At 39.8% G+C, this 8,478-nt stretch overlaps 1 long non-coding RNA gene across 2 annotated transcripts; it reads right to left on the bottom strand.

Moving 5' to 3' along the window:
* Window positions 1-3,979: 3,979 nt before the first annotated feature.
* On the bottom strand, window positions 3,980-8,235 carry LOC104148587 (uncharacterized). Of its 2 annotated transcripts, none has more exons than XR_695159.2 (3): window positions 8,059-8,235; window positions 7,384-7,496; window positions 3,980-6,113 (listed from the first exon to the last, which is right to left on the bottom strand). It is a non-coding gene; the product is annotated as an uncharacterized lncRNA (long non-coding RNA). The 2 variants fall into 2 exon arrangements; XR_695158.2 differs by having other exon boundaries at window positions 7,384-7,486.
* Window positions 8,236-8,478: the final 243 nt, after the last annotated feature.

Below are 8,478 nucleotides of genomic sequence, written 5' to 3'. Positions count from 1 at the left end.
TTTTATTTTCACACATAAAGCTGAAGTTGTATGTAAACATACAGCTGATCACCCATTTCATGAAGTGAAACCCAGGTTTTGGGATTTTTTTAATGGTAACTAAAACCTTGGAATGACAGAATAGGTTAGGTTGCATGGGACCTCTGCAGGTCAATGGGTCCATCCCCTGCTCAAAGTCAGGTTGCTCATGGCTTTGTCTAGATGAGTTTTGAATATCTCTAAGGATGGAGGTTCCCCCATCTCTTTGTGTTCCTGTGCCAGTGTTTAATTACCTTACAAGAAAGAATGTTTTCCTTCTTTTCAACTAGAATTTTCCTTGTTGTGGCTCGTGTCCATTGCCTCTCATCCTGTCATGGTACACCTCTGGGAAGAGCCTGGCCCTGCCTTCTCCATATCTGTCAGCTGAAGATCAGAATCCTAGTAGCTTCCATTAGACTCACATTGGACATCTTTCTTTTACTGGAGAGCCCCAAACTGGGCACTGTAATCCAGGTGCAGTCTCACAAGTGCCAAATAGAGGGCAATCATCACATGAAACATTTGCTTAAAATTACAAGGGAATAAGACAAGAATACATGGCACCATCCTAGCACAGAGTAGACTGAAGAAAGAGTTGGCTTCATTAACGTTCATTATATCCTCTGTCTAAACTACTTTCCCAGAAGATTAATGCCATTAAGAACATTAATACATTTAAAAATGTTATGGCCAATACTGCTCAGCTCTTGTTTAAAGAATAAATGAGAAACAGCAGCTTGTAAAGGCAATCCATCACCCAAAGTACACAACTAATGTGAAAAGCAGCAGTAGCACAAGCAAATCTTCTGTTAAAGTAAACAAAGCACAAAGTAAGCACAATACGGAAGGAAGGCACTATCTAAAAGTGGAATTGCATACCTCACCTTGTTAATTGGGGGACCAAATGGTATTAAATCAGTCTCACGCATGACACATGCAGAGTTTCTGTGCAGGTTTGAGATTCAAAATTGTCACACGAGAAAGGGCTGGGATTATCAATTAGAGCTGTAATAATGCCTCCTCCTTGGCAAACTTCAGTTAGGCATCACAGTTACTACGGTGGTTAAGGTCAAGAGAACGGCCAGGGCCACAAGTGGTAACCTGTAAAATCTTACCCCCTCCAGCCAAAGGAAAGAAGCTGACAAAACGCTGGATTAAGCCTCCCCAGAAGCTCTGGTTATGAGTGCTCAAGCTCGATGCCTTTTGCAAACATGCACCAGTAACACCAATAATTCCAGACAATTGCAAAAAAGGCCTTTTGTATATGGAATAAAATAATAAGAATACTTCCCGCACACCCTAAGTGGATACAAGTTGGGTCCATACCTGACATACGTTAAAGTGGAGCTATCTTTGAGGATTCACATACCTTTTGAATTCTGCTTTGGACCTACAGTCATAAGACCTGCATGATTCTTCACATACTCATGACCCAGTCAGATCAGGCAATGGTAGGCATCTCTCTTCAGTCACTCATCTAAAGCCACTTACTCCAAGATAATATACTAAAAATTCTATTTTGGGAGAAAGACACAACTGTGTTTGGTGTGAGGAGGTAGCAGAGGTAGGACAGTGCAGCAAGTAGCTTGACTGTTCCACAGCGACAACGAAAATACTTTGCATTTCTCTCTGAAGATCCCCAAGTCCTTTAAAACTAGGGATAAATCAATTTTCAAAAGGGTAAGTTAGAAACATTATTTTTGTCTTAGAGCTAGAGATACTAAAGCGCAAAGACCTTAAATGTCAGCCAAGGTTTAGGGACAAACTGAAAATAGATGACAAATGCCCTCACTCCAAAATCAGGGCTTTTGTCCCAACGTGATTTTAATTTCTGTTTGTCTTTATGTACAATATCATAAAATATGCATTTAAAATGATCTATAAAGGAGTCGTTCTTTGAATTAAAAAATCTATTAACTAGACAGCTTGCAGGTAAATATTGAGAGATTTTTATTGACTTTTCAGGCAAGATTATTTTTTAAACATATTTTTAACTTCAATCTGTTCAAATTGTTTCCTCCTTATTCGGTATATGAAATGTCCGTGAATTATTTAGCAGAATTTTGTGTCCTTGATTAACCATTCTTAGGCGTGTGTTTTTTAGATTTCAGCTAATGCTTTCAAACTGAAATGCCTGAAGTTGGACAATGAAGTCCACACCGAACCAGATAATTTAGCTTTAAACTTAACAAATGTTGGCTTTACACACCGTATAAACCCGCTATCCAGTTTCTAATTTATACACCTCCTTCCAAATCAGATTCTCTTTGGTCATCAGGGACTGAGAGTAAAAGCTCTGCTGGAAAATTTCTTTTGACTTACCCACTTTTTTTTTTTTCCTTTGAAGCCTGTAGAAACTCCAAAAGCTTTGTAATCCCTAGCCTGAAAACAATCATAATGATCCATATGGGACAAAGTATGTACTAATTTTTACCAGAATAGTTCTGCATATAAATAAGGCATCAGTTTATGAACTAAATCGAGGCACATATTAAAGCTCATCTGTAATGCTCTTCATTCTTGTTTTTCCTTCTTTGGTTGACACTAGTAACGTAATGTAACGTAACTGCTTTAGCATGAAGCATCTCCAGTCTATCTCCCGTGACCTTCCTGATGATTAGCTGGATGATTAGCTGAATCTGGAATATAGCATGGGGCAGAGCAGGAAATAACACTGGGTCCTCCAGATCCCAGACTAATGTCTAATAGGTCATCTTGCTTTCCTTTGTATATATTATAGTTGCAACTATTTCCTCACAGGGGCACTTCCAGGATTTGCACGGAGACTTTCACTATAAGCAAGAATCATACCCATAAATACGAGTTTTTGACGTTCTGAAAAGTTCATTTCCTACCACCACTTTGACTTCCAAATTCGGTACTGGAAATATTACCTGTGGGGGCTGAAGGAAATAAGGTTTATTGAACCCAAACATAACTGTTTCCTGCAAACCTAATGTAAGATACAGTTTTTCTGCCTCTGAAAAGACATGATTTTCAGTTTCTCTTGAGGACAGGCTTATCTGACAATTCAAATATCAACATATTATTTTATTACACACTTTCTTTTTTCATAGTTGTATTTTGTCCTCTATTTCATCTGAGATACTTAGAGCCATTCTAGGGCTAGCTGGAATCTAAGCTATTTCAAATTACAGAGGAAATAGATTTCCTTTTATAATTATTTTACAAGATTGTTAAAAGTATCGTATCAATATACAAAACTTAAAGGTACAGTCCCCTCTCTTCAAACAAATTTACTCTTCTTCTTAGGACACACATCTACCTATTGTAGATTCTTTCAGAAAGTGAGCCAAACAGAAGTAGAGCTGGTTAGAAATGACTCTTTCTTTGTTCTCTTTTTACCAGAAAACCAATCAAAACACAATTATTCAATGAGAAATGAAAACTATTGAGAAATGAAAACTATTTAAATTAATTTAACACTCGTCATGGAAAGCTTTGATTTTTACCAACACTGAAAGTTCTACCCCCAAAAAATTATGCTAGAAAATATTTCTTTTAAGTGCCCATATGCACCAGTCTTATGTCTGCCACTGTGCCTCAGCCCTGGGGAACTGCTTAGGAGAGTTCCTGGTGTCCACTTTGGTACTAACGTTTGCTCTAACATCATCACCCTTTGATAAAATTTTCAGCAATCTTTGGTTAGCTAGGGATAGCTGAGCCTCAGTTACTCATGCTTTCATTGTTGAACAGTGACACTGCAACATATTTAGACTTAGCACATCTCAGGGGCATCACACCGAGCCTGCTCTGTGCCTTCTGCACTGGCTTCCCACAAAACAGCGAGTCAGGCTGAGAGTGCCAGCCCTTCTCTGAAAGTAAGTGAAAAAAGACATAAGAACTGGTTGATTCAGCTTTATTGCTGTTTTCATTTTAAGACAAATTGTACTGAATGTCTATAATGTCTGTGTGCAGCTATAATATACAATTCAATAAAACCCAGCACTCTATTTTGGCATTTAAAGTACCTTCTTAATACAATACAGTGGTGGTGGTGGTAATTAAAATTATTACTGTTGCATACAGCCAAGAGTCAATGGCTTGCGTTGTAAAATCAAAATCTCAGTTCCAGAGGATTCACATCAGTTAGTTTGCCAATAGTCCATTGATTTTCTCACTGAGTTTTATATGTGAGAAGTAGATGTGTCCAGAGAGAATGGCAGTGTTGATATTCTGCTTGCTGCTGTTTCCCTTAGGAAACCCCAGCCTGAGACTGCTGTGTAAGGTCTGAGTCCCTGGATATGCTACTTAATCTGCCTCATGTGCTCAGCCTACAGAACAGCGAGAGAAGTAATTTGCACCTTCCCAGCACTATACTGGGTAACCTGGGGGATTTCTGCGAGTCACAGATTCATCATACGTGTCAGGAAAGAACTGATATATCAGTTTCCTAGAAGAATAATCCAAGGTACAAAGAGGACATATCGCAAGATAATACTAAATCCAATTCATAGATCCTAGCTATTAAAATGTTTCTTTGCCAAAACACCTTCTATTACACTCTCCTGTATTTTTCTTTCATAATCCTCCCAAGAAAGAAAAACATCTTAATGTTATGCCGTAATGTTATCCTTTAACGTTAATCCCCTAATGCTATCCAAAGTGTAACATTAGATATAAGATAGAATTGCGGTCCCATTTCAGTCAGAGGCTAATGACTAGTGCATGACAGGATTTAGCTGGTAAGGTCTTGTTGTGGTAACTGGGTGAGCATGGAAAGCTCACCACTGATTGCAATAAGGTCCAAACATCATGCCCTGATGTCCATGCTCAGCATCACAGCAATCAGAGATTTTACTTATATGAATTACACTGCATTGCAGGTCACAGCACAGATTTAATTAAATTCTGATAAAATCGTTTTGCAGTTCTTGTACTGCATAAGTCGACAATAGAAAAGTACTGAGCCAGGCACCCAGCTGCAGAAAGTTCTCAAGTAGAAAATTGCATTTATATTTTCAAATGTTCATCTTATTCAGTATACAGGAAAGGCTAACAGGCTAGATCCTCGGCTATCTAAGGCAGGTGAGTTCAGCTAGCATTGGTAGGATTGCATTCATTTATGCCAGCTGAGGTTCACCATTTTGTCAGAGCGATAACACTAGAGTCCATGGTGGGGTGAATCTGCAGCTCTCTCTTGATAGAAAGCTGAAGCCACACAGGTCTATGTCAAGCTCTGACTACAGAAGGGATTCGTAAGAGCAGCATGGCTATGGACTTTCGTGATGGCACTGGACTTCAGGCTTTTCTGCTGTTAAAAGTTCCACATAATCTGTAATGACTCAATGTTGTTTCGGTCTCTTCAGAGAAAGACAACCGAACTGCGGCAACACAATGTCCACTGGGACATACAAGAAGTATCACGCTGATGTAACGGACCTGCCACTTGCATCACAGGAAAATTCTTGTCACCACCACTGGGATTTCAAAGGACAATATTATAGAACTGAGGATTTCAAGGGAAATAAGACAGTTTCGGAAACTCTGGTTCCAAAGCTCTCACTCAGTGTAGCTGAGACATAACTGAGGCAGACAAACTAATAAAAAGCAAGTTCTACCTGGTTTCTAAAGCAGAGGACAGGCACCTAGGAGATCTGTTTCTAACATCAGCTAGTTGAATGACCTGGGACCTCTGAACTCTTGGTCTGGTCTGATTTCTGTAACTTTCAGGAGCTGACTGAATATCGTGGGGCAAAACGTACTTTTTGTCAGCTTCAAATACAACAGAGAGCATCTGGGTTGTCCTGGGTTCACCTTATCCTTGCTAACTTTTCAGTGATGCTCCATGCCAGGAAGCTGACAGGCCTCACCTTAAGGAAGACAGTGAGTTTTGACATGTGACCTATACCTTCTGTAATAACTTGTCTGTGATTATTTTTCTTTTGTTTGTTAGCATGTTGCCTGGTTTGGTTTCTCTGATCCATACACGGAGTTCACAGACAGAACATCCTCCTTTCTTTGCAGAACTAGACTACTTTGCATGTGCTTCCTGAATCCAGATTCATGGTGCCTCATCTTCTACCTTGAATGCTGCGGTAGTAGCTCAGCGTTGCCTCTGACGTAGGTGTGCTCTAAATAATAGATACAAATCAATGGATATATTAGAGCTGCAGTTTCTGAGCCTAAGATGTTTCCATGATGGCTAAAAAGTTTCTGGACATGCTTATTGCACCCTCTTGTGTTTGTTCACTATAAATGCATGACTTATTCAACTTCACACTTGGTCTACATTTTAATGATAGACCAGCTGGTATCTCAAGCTGATCTTTCTCCTAGGCCTCACTGGCAGACCACAAAGAAGTGGAGACGAGGAAAAGCCATTTGTGTTGAAGGGGATTCTCTGCAATTCTGTAGCAGGTAGGGCTTTAATCAGTCAGTTGAGCAAATCAGCATCATTTCTTCCATTTCAGAAGCACCCATTAAGGCTACGGTCCTTGGTGTAATTGCTTGAAGTTACAAAAAATATATATGGCCTGGGAATGAAATTGCATCAGACTATACAGTATGCAATAAAAGCATTTACTTAATATCATCTAACAATTTATATACAAAGGATTAAATTCCCAGCCACTTGCCCCAGCTCTTAACTGAAAGATTGTTCAGGCTGTGATAGATGGCGTATGGACTCTAAAGAGCTTTTCCCAGTTCTCTTCACTTCCTCCGCTGGCCTGTTTTGGGCACGTTGCCTGTTTCGCTTTGCACTGTTCCTGGGCAAGGAAGACGTCCTTTAAATAATTATTGATTCTGATATTTCCAGCATAATTTCTTCTTATTGATTTTTCCTGCTAGCTTCAGGGCTCATTCTTGCACATAGAAGCTTTCTATAGCCATCTAGCATACCGAGAGCTTTGAAAGACCAAAAGCATGTCATATCCTTTTCTTCTTAGTCATATCAAATGAGATTTTAAGCTTACCTTTACAGTACTTTACAACTGAGAGTGGATTTTTTCCCCCTTTGCCTGCATTGAAAGCCCCAGGCTTATAAACTGTCCAGGAACTTCTCTGAAGGAAGCAGATCGGCCTATATTTTTAGTTTGCTGTGGATGTGAATGGCAGCTGGCAAAATTACAGAGGTCACAGAAGAGGGGGAAAGAAGGCCTTGCATATGGTCAGGACCGCATAAGATTTTAAGGCAGATTTTTAACATCCACGGTTTATCTGCCACTACAATGGTGACGTTTCACATTGATATAAGCCTTTGAGTTTCCATTATAAACAGGTCGTGTTAGGACCCCGTGTTAAAGCTGGTCACATTTTGAAACTTCCTGGTGAGGAAAGCACGTGAATGTTTTGGGAAAACGTTGGCCAAAACATTACTGCTTTTTAACTTGTCCTACTTACCCAGCTTTGGTGATGCACAACTCAGCCTCAAATGTTCTTCTACCTCTTCAGCCTGGTGGTCTCACGCAAAGTGCTCTGGGGATATCAGGAGTGACGTGTGTGCCTAAATGAAACTGAAAGTTGAGCAGGGAAGTCTTGTATCTTTTGCTGGTAAACAACTGGGAAAACTGCTAGCACTCACAATCAAGAAGTAAGGCTCGGGATAGAAATGTTCTTTTGGGCATTACTGTTAAATTTGGTCAGCTGAACAGGATTTTTTCAGCTGGATGAGAGCCTGCTGCAAAACTGTGAATAGTGTTCGCATACATATACATAAGTATATATGTTTATATATAAAAACATATATATATTTGAAAGTAAAAAGCAATATGGTTAATTTCAGATAAAACGGGTATCATGTGGCATAGCTGTTGCCACTGTTGCTGTAGTAACCAAGCATGACAATGTGTCAGACAAGTTAATTTTAGCCAAAATAAACTGTTTCTCAAAAGTGTTGGAGAAACAGATGGATTTTGTCTTAAAATGGACTCTTAAACATTTGCTCTTTGGAAGAACGGGCAGATCAACTAAATACACATTCACCTCGCAGTAACTTGATCAAACAAAAGGACTTTCCAGATGCTTTGGGACCATCTTTATTACCCATGCGTCCCTGGCTAAAGCATTTTCCCATACCTTCGCAAGCAGACGTGCAGGCCAGTTGAAAAGATGAGTTCTTTTTTGATCTTTCTGATGCACTTCTGCTGTCTCTTGGCCTCCATCCTCAGCCATCCTCTGAGTCTTCTTACAGGTGCCCCATAAGCACAGACACTGTGTTTGGAAGGACACAACCTGCTGTGCAGTCATCACTGCAACCTGCTGGGGATGAGTGTGGTGGGAACATCAGGGGTGGTAAAGACAGCAAACACCCATACTTGGTTGCAATTTTGATCTGTTAGCATGCTGTAGTACTGGAGTCTGCTTAAAATTCATAGCACTCTCCTAAAGCTGCTATAAAAGGAGCCTACAACTCTCCCTACATTTTTCCGTACTCCTTTGTTTGTTTGTGAAATGCTGATTTCAACTATATACTGAGTTTCCTCCTTAGCGCTTTCA

Source organism: Struthio camelus, chromosome 4 (assembly GCF_040807025.1).
Source record: "Struthio camelus isolate bStrCam1 chromosome 4, bStrCam1.hap1, whole genome shotgun sequence".
Classification (NCBI taxonomy): Eukaryota; Metazoa; Chordata; class Aves; order Struthioniformes; family Struthionidae; genus Struthio; species Struthio camelus.
This window is presented reverse-complemented; position numbering and strand designations above follow the sequence as displayed.